Raw genomic sequence first — 23800 nt, forward strand, 5'->3', positions numbered from 1 at the left:
TACCTGTTCAGGCTGCTATGAAAAAAAACATCAGAGTCTGGGGGCTTACACAGCAAGTATTTATTTCTCATAAGTGTGGAGGCTGGAAGTCCAAGATCAAGGCTGCTTTGATGTCTGGTGAAGGCCCACTTTCTGGTTAGACAGCTCTGTCCACACGTGGCAGAAGGGGCTATGGATCTCTCCGGGGTCTCCTTTAGAAGGGCACTAATCCCATTCATGAAGGCTCCACTCTAATCAGCTCTCAAGAGGCTCACCTCTGAACACGGTCGCCTTGGGTGGGGGGTAGGTTTCAACTGTAAATTTGGGGGGACACAAACATTCAGTCTATAGCATCAGCTAAATCCAGTCTGGAGCCACCTGCTGTGACCAGCCCCCTGTGACGCTGAGTGGTCTGGGGAATCGTGAAACGTGGGTCTGAGACCAAACAGGGGAATGACTGGCACAAAGGCTTTCCCCCTGGACACTGTCCCCACTCCCTCCCCGATGCCTCGCTGGGGGCTTGGCAGAGGGGCTGAGAGGAAGGCCCAGGAGGGCCACCGCAGGGCAGTCCAGGACATCAGAAGTGACGGAGACAGCAGAGCTGGCTGACAGAAGGAAAAGACCTCGCGGGCATAGAGAGGGTGGCTTCTGCCCCCTCCCCAGCTGGCTCTCTCTCCACCTGGCCTTTTCCTCCCTCCCCTGCTGCGATCTGGTTGGCTTCCAGCCCCAGCAGCCGGTGTTACCTGTCACTGCCTGTCAGCTTCCCCCACCACCATGCAGCTGCCTCTGCCTGGGCCCTGAATAGTAATGAGCAGGGAGCTGCAGACTCCAGAAAATAAAGGGGACCCAGGAGACACGGCAGTGATGCAGAAGCCACCGTCTTGCCCCATCTCTCCCTTGTCTGTTAAGACTAGGAGCCCCAAACCCTTGACACCCCACAACACACACACACAGAGCATCCTGGAACTAAGGTGCCCTGAGTGCCAAGGTGGAGCAGAATGCCTGCTAAAGCAGAGAGTAAGATGCCCAGCAAGGGAGCACCTTAAAGCAATGTTAGTCTCTTGGTGGAGCTGGCCTCAGAGCACCAGGAGCAGACCTGCTTCAAGATGGAACAGGGAATCAAGGTGTGTGAGGGGATGCCTCTACCTGTTGCAGGTAAACTGTGATGCTCCCTGATGGCCCTGGGATGCAAAAGTCACCTGGAACAGATGCCAAGCTGCTTCTTAGCACTGTGCCTGAAACATCGTGAGCATTTAGGAAAGCATTTTTGCTAACCTACCCTGCTGCCCCAACTTGGTGCTCTTTGTGGAAAAATCACCGAGCATTACATGTGATGCTGGGGGCTTCAGACCTGGTGGCCTGAGTGGTCCCTCCTCCTGGTTACAGATGTAATCATGTGACATCACACATGGGATGTCATGATACCACATTCCCCTGGTTCAAGGGATTGGTTCAAAGGCAGTCATGTGATTCAAGGCAGCCAATCAGAATCTTGCTTGGAACAAACCTATGGATACTCTTGGAAAAAGGATACTTTGGCAGATTCGTTGCTTGTAACAGATGCACCACTCTGGTGGAGGTTGAAGGCAAGGGGTATATGGGAACTCTATTTCCCACTCCGTTTTGCTGTGAACCTAAACTGCTCTAAAAAATCAAGTCAATTTTTGAAAAAGTTTAGATCTTTAAGTACTGTGTAGAGAGGTGTAGAGAAAAATGGTATTTGTTATCTTAAGCATGTTACTGAATTGGATGACTTAAGGATGCTTACTCCTTGGAAGGAAAGTTATGACCAACCTAGACAGCATATTCAAAAGCAGAGACATTACTTTGCCAACAAAGGTCCATCTAGTCAAGGCTATGCTTTTTCCAGTGGTCATGTATGGATGTGAGAGTTGCACTATGAAGAAAGCTGAGCACCAAAGAATTGATGCTTTTGAACTGTGGTGTTGGAGAAGACTCTCTTGAGAGTCCCTTGGACTGCAAAGAGATCCAACCAGTCCATTCTAAAGGAGATCAGTCCTGGGTGTTCATTGGAAGGACTGATGCTAAAGCTGAAACTCCAATACTTTGGCCACCTCATACAAAGAGTTGACTCATTGGAAAAGACTCTGATGCTGGGAGGGATTGGGGGCAGGAGGAGAAGGGGAGGACAGAGGATGAGATGGCTGGAAGGCATCATCGATTCGATGGACGTGAGTTTGAATGAACTACAGGAGTTGGTGATGGACAGGGAGGCCTGGCATGCTGCAATTCATGGGATCGCAAAGAGTTGGACATGACTGAGTGACTGAACTGAACTGAACTGAGGATCTTTAAGTACTGTGTAGAGAGATGTGGAAAAATTGGTATTTGTTAGTTATCTTAAGCATGTTACTGAATTGGCTGACTTAAGGATTCTTTAAAGTTGGTAATCACTGTTGAATAAAGTAAGAAGCAGTTCATACACAAAAAAATAGTTTAGGGTCTTTAAACTTGGGAAAAAACAGAAAGGTATGTAAAAGGAAGAAATACAATCACAATTTAATATTTTAATTTTGGGGTGTGAGGTAGAGGAACTGAAAATTCTACTTTGCAAATCGAAAGCTATTCCTATGAAATCATACATGAATTTGGCAGGAGAATGTTCAGGAATTACTTACATTGCTCAACTTTGTTTGTATATGGGGTATGAGATAATATGGAAGGTCATTTATAACTATTTTTTTAAAGTCATCTTTATTGAATTTGAACAGAATGTACAAATTTCTTTAAAAAAAAAAAGATACTTTAGGGATTTCCCTACTGGTCCAGTGACTGAGACTCCACAGCCCCAATGCAGGAGCCCAGGTTAGATTTCTGCTCAGGGAACTAGATCCCACATGCTACAACTCAGACCTGGCACAGCCAAAGAAACAAATAAATATTTTTTTAAAAAGCTACTTTGCACTGGGATTGGTAACACTCTAGTCAAGGCTATGGTTTTTCTGGTAGTCACGTATGGATGTGAGAGTTGAACTACAAAGAAAGCTGAGCACCGAAGAATTGATGCTTTTGAATTGTGGTGTTGGATAAGACTCTTGAGAGTCCCTTGGACTGCAAGGAGATCCAACCAGTCCATCCTAAAGGAGATCAGTCCTGAGTGTTCATTGGAAGGACTGATGCTGAAACTAAAATTCCAATACTTTGACTACTTGATGTGAAAAACTGACTCCTTGGAAAAGACCCTGATGCTGGGAAAGACTGACTGCAGGAGGAGAAGGGGGTGACAGAGGATGAGATGGTTGGATTGCATCACCGACTCGATGGACATGAGTTTGAGTAAACTCCGGGAGTTGGTGATGGACAGGGAGACCTGGTGTGCTGCGGTCCATGGGGTCACAAAGAGTCGGACATGACTGAGTGACTGAACTGAACTGGTAACACTAGAGGGTGAGCGCCTGCATGACCAGTGGCTGTCTTGCCTGTGCTGTGGAGGAACCTGTCCTGATAATGAGTCTAAGGAGAAGCTTGAGGAGGAGAGAAATTGAGTCCTGATAAAATTGCCTGAACCCCTAGAAACTGCTATATTTACAGTCGGCACAACTCTTGGACTTTCCAGATACATGGACCAGCAAAATCCCTAATAAAATAAGCCTCGCTGAGGAGTCAGAATTAGAGCCCAGGTGGCCTGACTCCTAAGCCAGCATCTTTCCCCTGTATCACCCTCCCCCCAGCGCCATCTCAGAGGGTGCTTTAAGCCTCTTAGTGCCCCATGGCCAAGAGGAAACTGCAAAGCTAAGGGGTGAGTGTCAACGGCCAGGCAGGCGGCTCCTCCACCCATCCCAGCCCCGCCCTCTGCCCAGGGCTGTGAGTTCTGAGCCCACAGTAATCTATCTCCCGAGCTTCCCAAGACCAAGGCGCTGCGGAAGCCCTGTCCCCAAGAGTACAGACTAAAGGGGATTTGAGTTGAGTGGGGAGGAAGCGAGAGGACGGGGCTGAGGCCCAGAGTTGCATTCCAAGAGGATTGGCTGGGGATGCAAGAAGCACCTCGTGTCAGAGCTGGCTCCGGGATCAGACATAAACCCCTTCCTGTCCTTGGAGGGAAAACTCACAAGCCGCCTTCAATGAAAGCTTCAAATGGAATGTGGCCAGGATTTTCAGTGTTCTCTCCCCAGAATAGGGCCCTCGATTTCATCCTGTCTGAGCTGGCAGCTAAGAAGGGGTGTCTCTAAGCTTGCCGGGAAATAAGAAGTCTGGCCCTTGTGATTGCTCTAGAGAGACGGTGCAATTCAGCAGATGGGTGAGAGAGGCCAGCTTAGGTCCTGTCAGGCTGCCCCAAATCGTGGTCCTGCCACTTACTGGCCAGGTGAGCTTGAGTAAATTACTTTAGGTCACTGAGCTCCAATTCTACACCCCTAATATGGCAAAATAGCACTAACTGCCGTATCAGTGTCCAATTGCTGCTGTGACGAATTATCACAGAGTTAGAGACTGAAAACCACATAAAGTATTATCTTATCGTCCTGTAGGCTGGGAGCTGCACATGCATCTCTGGGCTAAAATTAAGATGTCAGACGTATGGTTCCCGGAGGGGTGGGGGAGAAGTTGGGGGAAAGGGAGAGTTAGGGAGTTTGGGATGGACATGTACACATGGATAACCAAGGGCTTACTGTACAGCACAGGGAACTCTGCTCAGTGTTGTGTGGCAGCCTGGATGGGAAGGGAGTTTGGGGGAGAATGGATACGTGCTTATAGTATGGCTGAGTTCCTTTGCTGTTGACATGAAACTATCACGACACTGTTAATGGACTATACTCCAATATAAAATAAAAAGGCTTTTTAAAAGATGTAAACAGGACTGTCCTCCTTCTGGAGGCTCTGGGGGAGAAGGTTTTCTTGCTTTACCAGCTTCTAGAGGCCCCTCCCATTCCTTGGCTCATGGTCCCTTTCCTCCATCTTCAAAGCCAGAAACATAGCATCTCTCTGACCATCCTCTCTGACCAGTCACATCTCTTGCTCTGACCCCCGCCTTCACTTTTAAGGACCTCTGTGATCATATTGGGTCCACTGAAGTGATCCAGGATAAGCTCCCCATCTCAAGATCCTTAATTTAATCACATTGCAAAATCCCTTTAGCCAAGGAAGGTGCCATCTTTACAGGCTCCAGGGGCTGTGATGCGGACATCCTGAGGGCAGGGAGGTGTTATTCTGCCTCTCATTGAACAGGCCTGACAAGATGACGCATGTAAAGGGTTTGGCACAGTGCCCAGCACACAGAGCATGCATGCTCAGCTGTGTCCAACTCTTTGTGACCCCATGGACTGTAGCCCGCCAGGCTCCTCTGCTCATGGGATTCTCCAGGCAAGGATACTGGAGCGAGTTGCCCTTTCCTCCTCCATCGGATCTTCCCGACCCAGGGATTGAACCTGTGTCTCCTGGATTGGAAGGAGGGTTCTTCACCACTGAGCCACCTGGGAAGCCCCAGTACATAGTAGCCACTCAGTAAAGGGCAGCTGTGTTCATCTTTCACAGCCTCATCATGGGATGTCTTAGAGAGCAGCTGCAGCTGCCCGGTGACACACCCGGCCCGTCCCCCAGTGTTATGTGAGTGGTGGCCGTCGCTGCCCGGGCCATGGACGGGCCACCAGCCTGCTCTGCCCCTGCCCCGTGCCTGCCTCTGGTGCAGAACTCCAGATGCCACTGTGCATTGAGCTTACGCAGCCACATGCAGCCACTTGCTGTGATACAGATGTTGGCCAGATGTTCACATACTGATGTACGCATGTGCACACTCATGATCTTCCATGCAGGCTCAGGAAAGTGCACACACACACACACACACATACAGGCCACACATCTCCAGATTCCTGCCTATCCCAGGCATCGCCAGCTCTTCCTGCCCCCGAGCAGACCCCAGCTGCCTCCACACCCCAGGACGGCGGCTGTAAGGTGGTGCCAGGGCCCCCCACCGGCTGTGCTCGGCACCCCCGTCCTGTCCTGCTCCGGGAGCCCCCGCCTCCCCCTGCCCACTCCCAGAGCATCGGCTCCATTGATTGGCCTTTGCAGCTCAGCAGCCGGAGATGCGCCCCAGCTGGAGGAAAACACTTGTAATTTATGGAGTGTCTGATTTTTAATCAGTTTTTTGTTCCTGTGCTGTAATTGTCCTAATTAGATATACATATTTTGATGAAGGTTTTTCCAAAATAAAAATTGTAATCGAATCTTGCTTGACATTCTTTACACCCACTCGCTCTGATCCAAATTTCCACTGCAGCGGCGGAGTCTGGAAATTATGCATATGGTTGAGGCATGCAAATGGTGCAGGCCCTTACTGGGCCTCCAGACACTGGAAGGCAGGCTGCCCTTGGGCGGGGCACTTCCTGCAGCCCTGGGCCTCCAAGCACCCCATAGCGTGAGGCAGTCTTCCCCGGATGCTCAGAGAGACCTCCAAGGCCTCCCGGGGCAGGGCTTCTGATCCACGTGCCCTCATTCTACCCATGTCTCTGCTCTCTGGGGCCCCGCCACCTCCAAAAAGAAGTGAGGTCATCTCACAAGCTCAAGGCCAAAGGCTGCCACCACCATCACCACCCCCCTCCATTCTTAGCGATAATCGCAATTCCCGGCACTCATTCAGGATCTACTGTGTGCCAGACACTGTGCGCTACAGGCGTGCGTGCTAAGCCGCTTCAGTCGTGTCTGGCTCTGTGCAACCCTATGCGCTGGAAACCGCTAGGGTTCTCCGTCTGTGGGATTCTCCAGATAAGAATACTGGAGTGGGTTGCTGTGCCCGCCTCCAGGGGATCTTCCCAACCCAGGGTTCGAACCTGGGTCTCCTGCACTGGCAGGTGGGTTCTTTACCACCAGCGCCACCTGGAAAGCCCTGCGTTCAATATACATTGCTCCTTACCCACCTGACAGCCCTCTGAAGGAATCGTAAAGAGGAAGAAATCGAGACTTGGAGAAGGTCATTCGCTCCCGCAAGGTTGCACAGCAAGAAGCAGACGCGTCACCATCCTGCATTCTCAATCTCAGCTGAGGCCATGGCAGCCTTTCTGGGACAGTCCCCAAGGAGCTTCAGGTGTCCAGCAGCCCCTGAGAGGGGAGACCCCACAGCTGACCTCACTGCTCCACCCCAGCATCAAGCTGTCTCTGCCCTGGAGAGGCTCCCCATGCGAGTTTCCTTTTGTGAGCCTGCCATGTAGAACACGTGCAGGCTTGCGTGAAGCCTGTCTCCGGGAGCCCCTCTTCATGGGAAGGACAGATGCTGAAGCTGAAGCTCCAATACTGTGGCCACCTGATGGGGAGAGCCACCTCATTGGAAAAGACCCTGGTGCTGGAACAGACTGAGGGCAGGAGGAGAAGAAGACTAGACAGCCTGGGAAGGCAGGAGGAGGGAGCCAGCCCTTGTTCCTCCCTTTGCTTCCTGCTTCTCTCCAGGTCACCCTGGTGGTGGAGCTGATTATCAGGATTTGGTTCCAGTTTGCAGTTTTCTTTCTCTGTACTACCAGAACCAGCCACTGGCCTTACGCCCTTTCAAAAGACTCCTGTACCCACTAACCAGCGCCTGCCTCCTCCCCACAGAGCGCTAATCCCAGCTCCTAAATTCGAATAATCCCAGCATCTTGCCATGATCCTCTGCTCCAAGGATGGAGGCTGCTCCCTGCAGTTGCTACTTCCACGAGAGCCTGTACAGCTCTCCAGTTTGGCTCATTTAACCAAATCTTTCTATTAAATTCTCTGTAAATGTCTGGGGTCATATGTCATAGATGTTTAACTATAGTTCATTCATTTTTCTCTGCTTATATTATTCCATTATATGAAGGCACCACATTTTTTTAACATTTTAAGTAATTGTTTGTTGCCATTTTAAAAATGACTACAAATCAAAATAAAATTGTGTTTTCCCAACGGGTCCACAGGTAAAGAATCCACCAGCAATGCAGGAGACACAGGAGATGCAGGTTCAGTCCCTGGGTTGGGAAGATCCCATGCAGAAGGGCATGGCAACCCACTCCAGTATTCTTGCCTGGAAAATTCCATGGACAGAAGAGGCTGGTGGGCTACATCCATGGGATCGCAAAGAGTCAGACACAACTGAGTATGTGCACACAAAATAAAATAAATCGATCAATAAAATGTCTGGTGTGGTTTTCCTGGCATGGCTTCCAGCTTTAAACTGGGGAAAGCTGTGCTGAGAAGTGAAGCAGCCACATCCATACTGGGGGTGGTGATTGTAACCTGCTGACCTAGAGAGTGGGAAGAGAACACCCACAGAAAACCCACAGAGCACCTGCCTGTGCTCACCCAGGGCCCCCTGCCTGTCCGCCTGGCTGAAAGCGTGAAGGAGCCAACGGATGGATGGGCAGACAGACTAGCAGATGAAAGAAGAATGATGAGGTATGGGGCACCCCATTTCTTACGGAGCTGAGCACAACGCAGCCAGGCAAAAATCACCACACACGTCTGGCCTCATAATGGTCAAGATGAGAAGCCCATACTCATGACTGTGCTCTTCACTGCCTAGAAAGATCCTTCACCAGAAGCCAAGCAAAAAACGTAAGGGACGAGAGTTCCGAGTCCTCCATCTGGTTCCCGGAGACGTGGTTCCTACTGCCATCTCAGACTCTCTCACAGCTCCTGGACCAATACATTCCCTATTTGCCTAAGCTGATTAAGTGAGGTTTCTAGCTCTGGCAAACAAATGAGTCCTGACTAATACGCTGGCTTCACAGCATCGTGCCCACCCATCCTACCAACACTTCTCTATTTTCCTACAGAAAAATGGCTTGTCAACAGAACCTGTGGAGCTCTTCGTAAAGATACAGATTCCTGGGTCTCGTCCCACACTTACTGACCCGGGATCTCTGGCGATGGGTCCAGGCTTCTGCGTAAGGCTTCTGGCACTCCCGATGAGCACACTGTGCCCGACTTGCAACATGCCATCGCCATATCCTCCTGGCTCACGACTGAGGTCAAACGTCTCTGGGGAATTTCCCTCTGGCTGGGGACCAGACTGTAAGAAGGGCCTCGCAGGGCACGAACAGCAGAAAACCAGGTCAGCGAGAGCTCTCAAGCTGCCCTTCCTCTGATGTGTTTTTCAGAAATCAGGGTGTTTCACCAGAGAAAGAGCAAATCCGCGAGGGACATGCTAACTGTCTTGACGGTGTGAAAGCTGTCGTGTGGAAGAGGAACAGATTGACTTTGCAGCGCTCCAGAGGGCAGGCCTTCAACCAAGGGCATCCGGGGGGCAGATTTTAGCTAAACAAAGGGAAGAACTTTCCAACAATTACAGCTGCCCCCGTCGTGGAAGGGCTGCCCCAGAAGGCAGTGAGTGAGCTCCCCATCTCGGCAGCGTGCACGCCTCAGTAGATCACCATATGTCAGTTGCTGTGGCCAAGATTGCTGCGCTGGACAGAAGGTTACATGTACTGCCCTTCTCCTGCCAAGTCTCTCCACTTCTACAGCGCGGTCTGGGGACAAAAGAGGCCACGCAGGCTGGAGGCGCTGAGCGGCCAGAAGGGACGAGATGAGCGCAGGGCTGCTGGGAGGACTTGTGTGAAGAACTCAATTCCTGCTAGAGACCGAGATGGGCTGCCTAGGAACTGATTAAGGGCTGTCACTAAAGTCAGGGAATTTTCCACTGTCTCAGTTTCATTTTACTATGGCATCATGACTGTGAATTACTTTTATAAAGAAGAAAAAATCCCAGATATTTCCTTTTTGAAAAAATAATAAAGATGGTAAACCAGCCAAGCCCTATGAATAATGCTCATGGAGGTAGATATAAACACTAGAGGAGGAGGTGGAGGAACGGGCTAGCGCATCAGAATAGCAGAGTCAGGTGATCCAAATGCGACACTCTTCTGCTCTCTCAGTCCTGACCTCTTGATGCTAAATGTCAGAAGGACCAAGATTACCTGAGGGTGTCTTCACCCAAGGCTCCTCAACCTTTTTCATACCCAGGGGTCTCTAAATACTTTGTTACTTTGTTTCCGTAGCAAGAAAAAAGACAAAGCCTATGTACCATATCAGCAACCAGAGTAGGGGAGGGCCACGGGAAAGAGACGTTTGAAAGAGGACGTGTGACTTTAATTTTGCAGGAGGAGAGCGTGGGAGACCAGGCGTGTGTACCATAGTCCCCACTGTTCGAGAGAATAGGACCATGCAGACGGCAAGTGACAGAAACTAAACTTGACTCGTTTCAGCAAAAGGGGAGTTGTTTGGCTCTCGTAGCTCAGAGGATTCCAGGATAGCTCGCAGAATGAAAGGAAAGACTGCAGGAACTGGGAGGTCGGGACCAATACGACCTGTCTACACCTATATCTCCACCTTCGCCTGCGTCTCTCTCTTCGCCCACCAACCTCCACGGGATTCTCATCTTTGCTATCTCAGCTGCAGGTGGGCAGTCTCCAACAAGGTGGTGAAGACCGGCACCAGACATGGCACATTTATGACTTCTCATGAGAGCATCCTGAGCAAGAAAAGTCGCCTTTGCTCCGGACCCATGGACCAATCCCAAAAAAGGATTTTGATTGGTCGTGGCTTGGACTAATCGCGTTTGCCCAGGGGAGGCGCTTTCCGATTGGTCAGACATGGGTCATGTGACTGTCCACAGGGGCTCAAGAGCCGTGAGGTTCGTTAGTAGAGAGACCCGTAGCAGGCCTGAGTTTACTTCTGGGAGGGTGGGGGAAGGTAGGAAGAACTGGGGGTTGGGAGGGTGATGGAGGAGAAAGTGAACGTGGAAATCGCTCAGTCGTGTCCGATTCTGCGACCCCATGGACTATACAGTCCATGGAATTCGCCAGGCCAGAATACTGCAGTGGGTAACCTTTCCCCTCTCCAGGGGCTCTTCCCAACCCAGGGATTGAACCCTGGTCTCCTGCATTGCAGGCGGATTCTTTACCAGCTGAGCCACAAGGGAAGCCCGATAAGAGGAGAAGCTTGAAGCAAAGAGGAGGGAAAGTCCCTGGAGGCTGATGGTCAGGGTGGCCTTCCCACCAGAAAGGCCTTGTTGACACACTGGGTGGTGGTTCTGCCTTAAGTATGTGAAAGGGTCAGTCCAGCTGGTACCTTCAGAGGGTGGACCCCCGGGAGATTCTCAGGGCTGGAGAAAGGCGGTTCAAGATCTACCCCATACACATACAGACACACATACCCGCACGTCCTCTCACACACAGACACACTTTCACACTCACCCACTCTCACTCGGGCCCCCTGAGAGCATCCCCAGGCTCCACAAGAGGCACAGGAGCCACCTGGCTGGAGCCTGCTCCTTGCTGGGAAGGGCTCAGAGAGTGTTCTCGCCATGCCCCTGCAGACGGGATCACCTTAGCCTGTCTGTCCCTGTGGCTAAGATTCTGTCCTGTTTCCAAGCCTCTGGGGGAAATTGCCATTTCCAGGGTTGCAAAGGAGGAGTGAGAGGAGCAGGTGATCTTTGCATTGTGCCGGCGGGCAAGGGCGGCATCCGGTGGTGAGCAAGAGCGGGCCGACGCGTCTGTGTTGCAGGGGCAGAGCTGAGCTGTGGGTCCTCACACCCTGACTGTGCCCCTCACCTGGGCAGGGGAGGCCTGGGAAACCCAGACACCAAGGCCCTCTGAATCCGTGGCGTTTTCTCCCTCAGCCCAACTCTTCGTGCAGCCCGAGCCCCCTGCAGGGTCCTCACCACCCTAACTCCCAGGCAGACCCCCATGCCTTTGCCCACACTGATCCCTCATGCCGTTCCTCTCTGCTCACTCAACAAAACCTTCTCTCTAGTCAGCTCTTAATGAAGCCCCCTGCAAACCCCAGTCCTTAACCACATCCCCTGTGCACCCCCTCATCTGCCCTGTGGTACCCAGTCTGCTCAGCCAGACCCACATCCTCAAGAGCACCAACTGTGTGCACCGCACCCCTGCAGCCCCGGGGACAGCACACAGTAGGGGTTCAGGATGCAGGCCAATCATGTGACCTGTTGCCCTGTCTCCTCTGGGACTATGTCAGCTCTTGGTCTCCCTCCAGAATACCCACTTCTCCTCCCAGGAGGCCACCCTTCTTCTGTTAGTTGATATTTATGGGTAATAAGCCAAGCACATCAAAACCCGAGGTGAAATGCCTCTTAAAATAAATACGCTCCTCAACAAGTCCAGCCAGCCAGCCAGCCAGCATGGGCATTGTTGGCAGCTGGGGAAGTGCAGGGGCGAAGGTGGGAGAGGGAGGAAAGGGTGCCCCCCTCCCTGGGACACTGAGGGAGGGGAGTGGGGTGCATCACTCCACTGGGGGCCGTCGGGGAGAGTGGAAGTGGAACCCATCACTTCTAGGCCTTGGCAGCCGGGAAGAAGTGGGTCACATTAGAGGCTGGCTCTCAATGGCGAAGATGACAGAGCAGAGCGGATGTTCCTCTAAAGTGGGGAGGGTGAGGAATCAAGGCCACAGAAGTCAGCAAAGCTTCCTTCTGCATCGCTCCGGCTGGGATGCCCCTGGGAAATGAGAGAGGCCAGTGCTGGAACCCAGGAGGCCCCAGGACACGGACGGGGCCCTCTCTGTGAGCGAGGGCTCAACAGGTCATCAGGTCCAGCCCCCTGCCTCTTCACTGACCCATCACTCAACCCATCCTCAGGGTACAGCAACCTCTCCAGGTCCATTCAGGTGGGGTGGGGTGTGGTGTCACTGGACCCCAAACCTGAGGAATGGAAAATAACTCTCGTTCCAACATCCACTCCCTCCCGTGAGGATTTCAGCCCGTGTCTACGTCCACAGTTGAGTCCTCCTCTGTGGGGGGGTCCACATGGGCCAGGCCACGCAGATCACGTCCCCCGCACACGCTCTCGGGCCTGGAGGAGGTAAAGGTGCCCCTGAACTCACAACACTCATGCACACACACTCGAACCGCTCCTTTGGATCCAGCTTTCCACACGCATGGCCGCTCAGAGGCACAAAACTACCCCATGCTCATTCATAGCCGTAGTTTTCAGGAAAAGCTGGGAGTATGTTTCAGATGCTGCGAGAACACTGAGAAGAGAGAGGAGCCCTTACCTCACCTCCCTTGAGCTGCTTCTCAAGGGCCAACAAGCCCAGTCTTTTCAACCTCTTATTCCTCACCCTGTACATTGCATTTAACTGGGAGCTTTTAAACCATCGTAAGCCCAGGCTGTATCCCAGACCAATTAAAGCAGCATCTCTGGGAGTGGGACCTAGGCACCTGTGTTTTGTAAAAGCTCCCCAGGTGATTCCAGCATGCAGCCCCATCTGAGAACCCTGAGGGGCACCCATGGGCCTAGGACCCAGGGAATCTGGGGCTGCCGAGTCCTTGCCCAAAACCCACCTCAGGATACAGAAGGAAGATTTTAGCCAAAGAGGTCAGAGCAGCATCTCCCTTTGACCTCCCTGCTTCAAAGGGTCAGAGAGGAGCCCCCTGGGCTAGGGAGGTGATGGCTGGGGGGAGGAAATGGACAGGGGAGAAGAGGCAGCCAGGCTGGGGGACAGGTGGCCTCTAAATCAGGAGCACCGGGCCACAAAATACAGTCAGGGCCACTTAGGCCCCAACTCCATCCACTCCACCGCTGGGGATTGATACTCTCAGAAGTATGCTCAAGCTGCATCAGCATCAACTCCTTTGCATGTCTGCTACCTGTACATGCGTCTCTGATGGGCTGCCTCCCAACTGGGCTAGGGAAGCCAGGTACCAGGATCTGGGTCTGTCTGTTTTCTGAAGATGAAGTTCTTAGCTCAGCCAGCAGCCCGCGGGTCCCCGTCTCATCTCCTGCGGTTTGCCTAGGCCGCGAGACGGAAATGAGAGAGAGGAGGCAAGGCTGTGATCCACGGAAGGCATGCCGGGAAGATGGACGACCCTAGAGCAACCAAAGCTGAGCTCTCTCTGGGCCAGAAAAAAAAAAAAGCGGATGTGGGTGAGTGACCGTGGAGGGAAGAACAAATGTCTCTTTCTCCATTCAAGGTCAAGGCTGCATGAGGCAGTTTGCTGATTTCACCCTTCCAGCCGAAACAGTGGTTCTCAGATGGGGCTGCACACTGGGATCACCTGGGGAGCTTTTACAAAACACAGATGCCCAGGCCCCACCCCCAGAGATGCTGCTTTAATTGGTCTGGGGCACAGCCTGGGCTTACGATGGTTTAAAAGCTCCCCGGGTAAATGTAATGTGCAGTCAAGACAGAGGCCACTGAGCTGCGAAGAGCCTTGAGAAATCATCTAGGCCAGTGCTTCTCAAATTGTAATGTACATTCCAATCGTCCTGTTAAAATGCACATTTTGATTAGACCCGAGGTGAGGCCCAAGAGTCCGAATCTCTAACAAGTTCCCAGGCGATGCTGATACTGGTTCCCAGGCCCACACTTTGAGGAGCGAGGATTTAGGCCAGTGGTTCTCCAAGTGTGGAACCTACGACCACAACATCACTGTCATCGGGGAACTTGTTAGAGATGCTTGGGTCTCATCCCAGATCTACTCAATCAGAAACTCTGGGGGGTGGGGCCCAAAGGCACGCTTTTTCTTTTTAAAATTTATAAATGTATTTTCATGTCTGGTTGTGCTGGGTCTCCGTTGTTGTGGACGGGCTTCCTCTAGTTGCGGCGAGTGGGGTCTACCCTCTTGTTGAAGAGCACGGGCTCGAGGGTGCCCAGCTTTCAGTGTTGGTGGCACAGGGGCTCAGCTGCCCATGCGACATCTTCCTGGACCAGGGATCAAACCAGTGTCCCCTGCATTGCAAGGCAAATTCTTAGCCACTGGACCACCAGGGAAGCCCTGAAGGCATGTTTACGTGTCGAAACCATCAGTCACTGATAGGGGCCAGTCCCCTGCCTCCAGGACACGCCTGTTCCTGGGTCTACATAATTCCTTCAGAAGAGCCCTCTTGGACACAGCTCCCCTCCTGGTTCAGCCAAGTGAGTGTTTAGGGGTGAGAATGAGTGTGGAGGAATTAATGAGTCCATATGTCAATTTCTGGCAGCGAATAAATGCACTGGATAAACGCACAAACGTCTGGTTTTCAGACCCCAGGGGAGAAGGAAAAAAAACAACACCTGAAAACACACCAGAAATGGAGAGACGAAATTCAATTCCAAACTAAAAATACACATTATTTATCATTATCTAGAAGGAGATCGGGAGAAGGCCATTAGCAAGTATTTTTCTGGCGGGCGCTGCTCTCAGCAGCACGAGCAGCGAGCCAGAAGGGCCGTTGCCCTACATTCCCTTTTGTTGCAGTTACGAGGCAGCAACTCCGGTGCACAGAAGGCCCCTCACTGCTTCCTCCCACCAGAAATGATTTTCCATTATCTGGTGCCTAGTGGGGAGGGCATCAGGGCTCAGGAAGTGCCAGCTTCCTAAGGGGCAAGGCCATCTCCATCTCCCAAGGGAAGAAACGAAAACCCATTGTAAAAACAAACATAAAATCAAAGACAGGCATCCCCCACGGTGGGTGTCTGGGATTAGGGATGGAATACCCTGCTGGCACTTTTCTAAATAAGCCTGGCATCATGCATGTGCCCAGGCAGCTCCAGGGGCTTGGCCTTGGCAGGAAGGAGGGAGGGTCTTTGGGAGTAACGGCCGTGACTGCCCACGCCCATCCCCTTCCTGGGATTCAGGGAAGCCTAGCAGAAGAATGTGGGCAAGTTGCCCTGGAGCCCATGGGGCCAGGAAGATATGAATCTGATTAACCCTGAGAAGCAGGGGAAGGACCCAGAGGGGAGGTAGCCAGGTTTATGAACAGAAGAATAAAGCTGAACTGTGGGACTTCCCTGGTGGTCCAGTGGTAAAGATTTCGCCTTCCAATGCAGGGGGTGCGGGTTCCATCCCCAGTCAGGGAGCTAAGCTCCCACATGCTTCACAGCCAAAAAACAGAAAGTAGAAGCAATATTGTAACTAATTCAATAGAGACTTTTTTTAAATGGTCCACATCAAAAAAAAAAAAAAAAAAAAAAACACCTTTAAAAAATAACAAAGGAAATCAATCCTGAATAATCATTAGAAGGACTGATGCCACCTGATGCAAAGACCCAGCTCATTGGAAAAGGCCCTGATGCTGGGAAAGATTGAGGGCAGGAGAAGGGGACGACAGAGGATGAGATGGTTGGATGGCATCACCGACTCAATGGACATGAGTTTGAGCAAGCTCTGGGAGATGGTGAAGGACAGACAAGTCTGGCGTGCTGCAGTTTATGGGGTCACAAAGAGCCGAATGGAACTTAGCAACTGAACAACAGCAATATTAAAAAAAAAAAAAAAAAGCTAAATAGTAATAGGACAAGACTGAGTGATAAAAGGAAGGGAAGACAAAGGGCCAAATAACATGGGTGCCCAGCAGTCAACAAGGGCTGCTTCTGCTCCTAGAAAAATCAATATTGTAAAGCAAATGCTGTTCTTAGTTGCTTAGCGGTGCCTGATTCTTTGTGACCCTATGGACTGCAGCCCACCAGGTTCCTCTGTCCATAGGGACTCTCCAGGGAAGAAAGAGTGGGTTGCCATGCCCTCTTCCAGGGGATCCTACCAACCCAGGGATCAAACCCAGGTCTCCTGCCTTGCAGGCGGATTCTTAAATGACTGAGCCATCAGGGAAGCCCTTAAAGCAAATATTCTCCAACTGAAAAAAAAAAAAATCCTTAAAAAAAGTATTGGCACTAAAAAACAACAACAAAAAAATCAAGCCATATCTGCCATCAGGGAAACAGTCCATCTGGGAAAAGAGAGCGCAAATTCTCTACAGAACCTGAGTTAGGAGGCCAGCGATCCAAGTTCCCCGTCCCTGGGCCCACCATTGAGAAGGTTAGAGGCAACTGCTTGTCTCCCCACCAAGGAATAAAAGAGTGGGTTTTAAGTGGGAACGTTTGAGCTTGAGTCTGACTGCTCACCACTCTGTGCCTCATTTTCCTGTCAGTGAAACGGGGGCGGTAACAGGACCTCCACACCGGGTTTGTCAGGCCCTGCGGAGGGAGCCTGGCGCAGACAGGGCACCTAACACGGGAGGCGGAGCTGAGCCTGTGCGAGCCGCTCCCACCCCACAGCCCCTCCGTCTCCCGAGTCTCAGTGCTTCCTGTGGAGGGGTCTCTTATTTCCCTTCTGTCTTTGTAGAGGGAGGAGAGAAATGGTCAAAAGACGGGAGAAGCAGGGGAGGAGGAAGGAGAGGGCGCAGGCAGAGAGGGCCAGCCGCAGACTGAGGCCCCGGAGAGGCTGGGCACAGCCCCCAGATGCCATGCCCTCCGCCCGCCCCGGGCATAGCCCAGGTCACTGCTGGCATCCCTCCTCCTGCCTCTCCCCCTGCAGAAGTGTATATGCTCAAACTCTCTCCCAGGTCCCGGGCAACAAAACCCTTGGGCAATGAGGAAGTCCAGCCCCGGCTGGGCTGGTGCAGATTTGCTGGGCAGGGAGCTACCTGAAGTGAGAGGACTCTAAGCCTCAAATTCCAATTCGAGGACTTCCCTGGTGATGCCGTGGTTAAGACCCTGCGCTTCCAATGCAGGGGTTGCCTCAGTCCCTGATCAGGGAACTAAGACCCCACATGCCTTTCTGCTGCTGCTAAGTTGCTTCAGTCATGTCCGATTCTGTGCAACCCCATGGACGGCAGCCCACCAGGCTCCTCTGTCCCTGGGATTCTCCAGGCAAGAACACTGGAGAGGGTTGCCATTTCCTTCTCCAATGCATGGAAGTGAAAAGTGAAAGTGAAGTTGCTCAGTCGTGTCAGACTCTTAGCGACCCCATGGACTGCAACGTACCAGGCTCCTCCGTCCATGGGATTTTCCAGGCAAGAGTACTGGAGTGGGGTGCCAACGCCTTGAGGCATGGCCAAAAAAATAGAAATAAATAAAATAACCATAAGTATACCGCAAAGAGTCAGACACGACTGAGCGACTGAACTGAACTGATAATAACATAATTTTTTTTAGTAAATTGGAACATCTTTTTAAAAAGTTCCTGTCCAGCTATGCACACCACTTCCATGCTTATCCACGCCTTCACCCAGCACCCTTAAGCACCGGCCGTGTGCCTGGCACTGGGGACACACTGAGGAGAGAGGATTTCTGTCCCCGCGTGCAGCTTGCTGATCTGCTGTGGATGGGCACGTTCGCTCTTTAGTAGGGACCGGGAACACCCCAGCCATTGAGAGGTGAGGACACCCAGCTCCCGGAGCTGCCACAACCTGGAATGACCCCCCTCCAAGCCCCCACCATGCAGGCTCTGTTTCTCCTCCGCTTCTTTCCATGACGTCTGACAGTCTGGCTGTTCCCGGGCCCCGCGGGGTCTCTGCTTTCCTATTGCTGCGTCCATCTATAAACACCATTACGTGAAATAGCCCGAGTGAGTCTCTGGGCCTGACAGCCTCACGAACCTCTTATGGGCTGCAGGTCAATTCCTTAAAACGCCGTTATAAAGACAAAATGAAAACCAGTCAACAAAAACTGAAGAGTTGAAGGCAGCAAGTAAATCCAGCAAATGGACCGTTTGGCATCCTGGCCGGAGAGTGAATTGGATTTCAGGCAGTTGGGCTGCCCTCACCCCTCCGGCCCCACCTGAGCCCCCGCGTTGCCCCTGGGATGCCCCGGACAGATTCGGGAGCTGGTGCAGCCCTCCACAGGCCATGGGTGTCCTCCTGTCCCAGCATGACCCTGCAGCCCAGTGGCTCCTATCGGGTCTCTAACTGGTTCCCCAGCAACTTCTTCATCCCAGCTGTAGATTACACCCAACATTAAGGTCACCGGAGTCACTCAGAAGAGAGGCTGGTGCTTCCCAGAGAGGAAAGGAGAAAGAGCCCCCTGAGAGGGAGCCTGCTATACTGTCCCCTGGCAGGGAAAGCACCAGCTCTGCCCAGCAAAGCCCCTGGGAAAACACCCACCCATTACCAGCTCTTCCTTCGTCCTGGTACAACCGGGGCTGCCGGGCTGGTGGTTGGAGGTAACAAGCTGAGATCCAACCACAGGTCCAGAGCTCTTTCTATGTGACGACAATCACTGGTCTGTGAATTACGTTGTTGGAGGACTTCCCTGGTGGTCCAGCGGTGAGGAAGCTGCCTGCTGGTACCTGGGACATGGGTTCTATATCTGGTCCAGGAAGATTCCACAAGCTGCGGGGCAACCAAGCCCGAGTACCGCAACCGAAGAGTCCAAGCTCTGCAGTGGGAGATTCCGCATGATGCAACAAGGATCCCACTTGCCGCAACTCAGACCCAAGGCAGCTGAATAAGTGAACAGACAAATAAATCAATATTTAAAATAGCACACTGATACCTACTATTCTTCTTCACTATTAATCCTGGGGCTCCCTAGGCACCAGTCAACTGGTGTCACCAATAATTGGCAAATATTGCGCAGTCGCTCAGTCGTGTCTGACTCTTTGCGACCCCATGGACAGCAGCACGCCAGACCTCCTTGTCCATCATCATCTCCCGGAGCTTGCTCAAACGCATGTCCATTGAGTTGGTGATGCCATCTAACTGTCTCATCCTCTGTCACCCCCTTCTCTGCCTGCCTTCAATCTTTCCCAGCATCAGGGTCTTTTCCAATGAGTTGGCTCTTGGCATCAGATGGCCAAAATATTGGAGCTTCGGCTTCAGCATCAGTCCTTCCAATGAATATTCAGGGTTGATTTCCTTGAACACCAATCATTCATTTCTGCCTTCCTGAGCTCCAACTCTGAGGGGCAGGAGGGATGCAGAACCCTAGGATGGCCCAGACCTCTGGGAACCACAAGGTTGACCCCCATCTACCATCACCAGGGTCCCACTTCCACCTCGCCATTAGACCTCCTTTTACTGAGGGTGAAGGTAGCTGCCTTGGTGCTGAGCGTAATGGAAATTTTCAGCTCTTCAGATCTTGTTTAGCTTCTCTTACGAGAGGTGGATGCTGTCAGCTCTCTTGACAGTCTCTCTGTGATGGTTCATTTCATGTGACAACTTGACGGGGTGAAGGGGTACCCCAGTAGCTGGTGAAACATTATTTCTGGGTGCATCTGTGTGGGTATTTCTGGAAGAGATTAATGTTTGGTTCAGCAGACGGAGTAAAGCGATCCGCCCTTCCCAGTATGGACAGGTATCATCGAGGCTTTGAGGACCCAAATGGAACAAAGTGAAGGAAGGGTGGTTCCCTCTCTCCGTTCTGGAGCTGGGCCATCCTTCTTCCCTCCCTCCCCTTCCACCCTGCCCCCTGCTCCCAGCAACCTTGGACACGAGAGCTCTCAATTCTTGGGCTTTTGATCTGAGACTGAATTATACCAGCTTGCAGATGGCATGGCAGGTCATGAAACTTCTCATCTTCCATAACCTCAGAAGCCAATGCATATAAATCTCTCTCTTTTTTTTTTTGGCCGCACCACTCAGCTTGCAGGTTCCCTGAGAAGGAATCGAACCTGTGCCCCCTGCACTGGAAACTTAAGTCCGGTCTTAACCACTGGACCCCCAGAGAAGTCCTTATATCTTCTGTTACATCTGTGTGTGTTCTGTTCTGTTTCTCCAGAGAGTCCTGAGTAATACATCTCATACCTTCTCCCTTTCTTCATCATATCTTCCACGTACTCCTGTTTTATTAACCCCTATGACTTTTTCTTCCTAGCTGCCTTTAAAAAAAAAAAAACTTTATTGAGGTATAACTTAAATATCACAAAATTCACCAAATGACTTGCTTGGTCCAGACCTCCCACCTGAGTTGCAGGGACCTCACTCATCAACTTGGCCCCTCCTCTGCGTCTCCTCCCACCGCAGACAGCATCGTCACTCACCCAGTGCCCACGCCAGGTTCCTCTGAAGGGGACAGGCCTAAGATCCAGGCCCGGCTCTCAGGCTCCACTTGGCAAGGCCGCCGCCGTCACTCTAAGCTGGTTCCTGCAGCACCTCCACCTGGTCTTCCTTTCTGCCGTCTTGGCCACCCCCTACCCCGTGTGGCCATCAACAGCGTCTAAAATACACGTCTGATCATACCACCCACTGCTGAAAATCCTTCAGTGTCCCCAGTCATCGGAGTTAAAACCAGTCCCCTTCTTGGGGTTTCATAACATAAGGTTGCCAGCTTTGCTGATGTTCAGTTCAGTTCAGTCACTCAGTTGTGTCCAACTCTTTGCAGTTCCATGGACTGCAGCAAGCCAGGCTTCCCTGTTCATCACCAACTCCTGGAGCTTGCTCAGAGTCATATCCATTGAGTTGGTGATGCCATCCAACCATCTCATCCTCCGTCATCCCCTTCTCCTCCTGCCTTCAATCTTTCCCAGCATCAGGGTCTTTTCCAATGACCCTGAGGACCTTGCAATGCAATGAATATGGGTGGTTCCGGCCCCTGTCCCAAGCATACCAGCCTAGACCCTTAATTAGAAAGGGGAAAACTCAGAAAGGATTCAGAGGAGCCATCAGTTCTCTTTCGTATTATCCCAGTTGGCCTTTGGGGTCTGTTTCTGAATTGAATGGGCAGATGGGTGGTTTGGGCCGGCCTTGACTCATCCCAGGCTTCAAAGACAAATGGAACGAGCCTCTGGGACCATCATCTCCTGCATCACTTACTGCATCCACACGTTTGGACAGACAGGCATCTCACCATCGCTCTCCAATGGGTTAAAAAAGAAAAAGGTAATTCCATCTATTTACAAGATAGGATTGTAGTTTTGCAGAATCCTTCTGGGGATTTCCCCTCTTGGGGAAACATTCATTTTGTTTCATCCTTATCAGAGCCTTCTGCTGTCCCTGCCCCGTCCCAGCTAACCTTGTACAGGCAGGAGCTCTCCTTTCCCGGATCCTGGGAAGGTAACGTCCATGGTCCTGGCCCACCCAGACTCCTGGCCAGGAGGCCCCTATCATTGGTACAAAAAGTGTCCCTCCCCGTTTCCTCACCCTTATCCCCCCACCCCAAGACCTACAAGGTAGGAAGACTTGATCTCACTGTTTGTGAGGAGAAGGAAGCAAACAGAAGAAAAGCAAGGGCAAGGGACTCAGTGGTGCTTGGGCTCCTGTAATAATAAACTCTTTGGGCCAACTGCAGGCTCACTGTGGAATATCTCATCTTGATGCAAAGCCTTTCTTCCCTGCACCAGAGCGGGGGAGCGGGAAGCGATGGTAAACAGGAGGCGGGGGCGGGGAGGGGGGCAGGGAATCAATTCCTAATGCACTTTGTTCATTGAATGAGAGAACCTCAGTCCAAGTCCGTCCTTTGCTGTCTCCCATTAACTCTGTCAATTCCTCCCTCCAGCCCCCTCCTGTGAGTGGCTGGCTTTGGGTGGTGAGCTGGGGTCAAGCCCTGGGGCTGGGTCACGACTTCCTAACTCTGTTATGCTGGTGTGGGCAGCTGGAGCTATTTTTTGAAGCTTCCCTGGGCATCCTGTGTTTTCATTTGCTTCTTCTGACTGCTCTAGGGGTCTGGTGACTTCCCTGAGTGGGGCTGTCACAGCTGGGAGTGGGGTAGGGGGCACTTCAGACCCTCCCAGCTCCCCTGCACAGTGCCAGGGACCAGCCTGGGAGCTTGGGGGCCGCGGAGACGCCAAGCACCTCAGCCGTGGCCTGGGTGAGCCCCCAAACTGACGGTAAAGGAACCGTCCTTGGTAATGGAGAGATTTGCCATCGGAAGGGCACTCCTCCCCGCCGGTAGATGTGATTAGCTCCCAGCAGGTCTCTCTGGATTTGTTTCAGGGACAACGAGGGCCCCATTCTGTCCCTCTCCCCCCTTCTCCCCGCCAGCGGCCCCCCAGAGATTTAGAGGCAGGAGGTGATCTTGCCTCTCACTTCCATTACTTTAGCGCCTGAGTTACGAAGCCATTATCCCTTGACGAGTTCTTCATTTGACCTCAGGCAGCAAAATCCAAGTTGTTTCAGAACTGGTTTCCATCTGTGTCTCGGCAGTTCTGACCCCGGACCTGGGAGGTGGGGGCGGGGGCGAGTGGTCCCCCATTCACTGAGCTCTTTACGGCCCGACTCAGCAGAGAAAGGCTAAATGACCTTGGACGAGACCGCGGCCTCTCTGAAATTTATCTTCCTAATCTCTAAAATAAGGTGGTTCAAATAGAGGCTCTCTGAAGCCCCTTATAGGTTTCCCAGGTGGTGCAGTGGTTAAAAAAAAATCCAACAGCCAATGTAGGAGGCATAGGAGACGTGGGTTTGATCCCTAGGTTGGGAAGATCCGCTGGAGGAGGAAATGACAACCCACTCCAGTATTCTTGCCCTGGAAATTACACGGACAGAGGAGCCTGGCGGGCTACAGTCCATGGTTGCAAAGAGTCAGACACAGTTGAGTGACTGAGGACAGACACACACACAAAGTCCCTTACATTCTGCAGTTTCTTTCAGTCAACCCGGACACTGGCCATGCTTCTAATCAGAGTTCCAAGGAGGCACGTGGGCGCGTGACCAGCCCTAAGACAGGGGTCCCTCTACTTTTCCAGGGGGAAATTCCATCTCAGCATCGATCTGGCGGGCTCAGTGTGTTTCCTCAGTCTCCCCAAGTCCCTCCTGACTGCAGCAGGAGGCCCCCAAAAACGGGGCTGTCAAGAGTGGGTTGACAGCTTCATCCCAGGAGGGCTTCCTGATGGAAGCAGGCTTTGAGGAAGGGAGAAGAGGGCAGATTTTCATAACACCACAGAGCTCTAGCATGTTCTCTGTTTAAAAGCTGGGGGACAGGGCTTTCCTGGTGGCTCAGTGGTAAAGAATTCACCTGCCAATGCAGGAGACACGAGTTCAATGTCAGATCTGGAGATATCCCACATGCCGCATTCCTCGGAGCAACTAAGCCCACACGCCACAACTATTGAGCCTGTGCTCTAGAGTCCAGAAGCCACAGCTAGTGAAGCCCACTCGCCCTAGAGACTGTGCTCTGCAACAGGGGACGCCACCACAATGAGAAGCCCGCGCTCCACAGCAGACAGTAGCCCCTGCAACTAGAGAAAGTCTGTGCAGCAGTGAAGACCCAGCAC

At 52.1% G+C, this 23800-nt stretch overlaps 1 protein-coding gene and 1 long non-coding RNA gene across 2 annotated transcripts in view; one reads left to right on the forward strand and one right to left on the reverse strand.

Moving 5' to 3' along the window:
* Nucleotides 1-23800, forward strand: part of RPL38 (ribosomal protein L38) — a 245815-nt gene that overhangs the window by 146882 nt on the left and 75133 nt on the right. The window lies entirely within an intron of this gene.
* LOC129648587 (uncharacterized) lies at nt 12174-13714 on the reverse strand. The gene is made up of 3 exons (XR_008712801.1): nt 13544-13714; nt 12511-12595; nt 12174-12392 (listed from the first exon to the last, which is right to left on the reverse strand). It is a non-coding gene; the product is annotated as an uncharacterized LOC129648587 (long non-coding RNA).

Source organism: Bubalus kerabau, chromosome 4 (genome assembly GCF_029407905.1).
Source record: "Bubalus kerabau isolate K-KA32 ecotype Philippines breed swamp buffalo chromosome 4, PCC_UOA_SB_1v2, whole genome shotgun sequence".
Classification (NCBI taxonomy): Eukaryota; Metazoa; Chordata; class Mammalia; order Artiodactyla; family Bovidae; genus Bubalus; species Bubalus kerabau.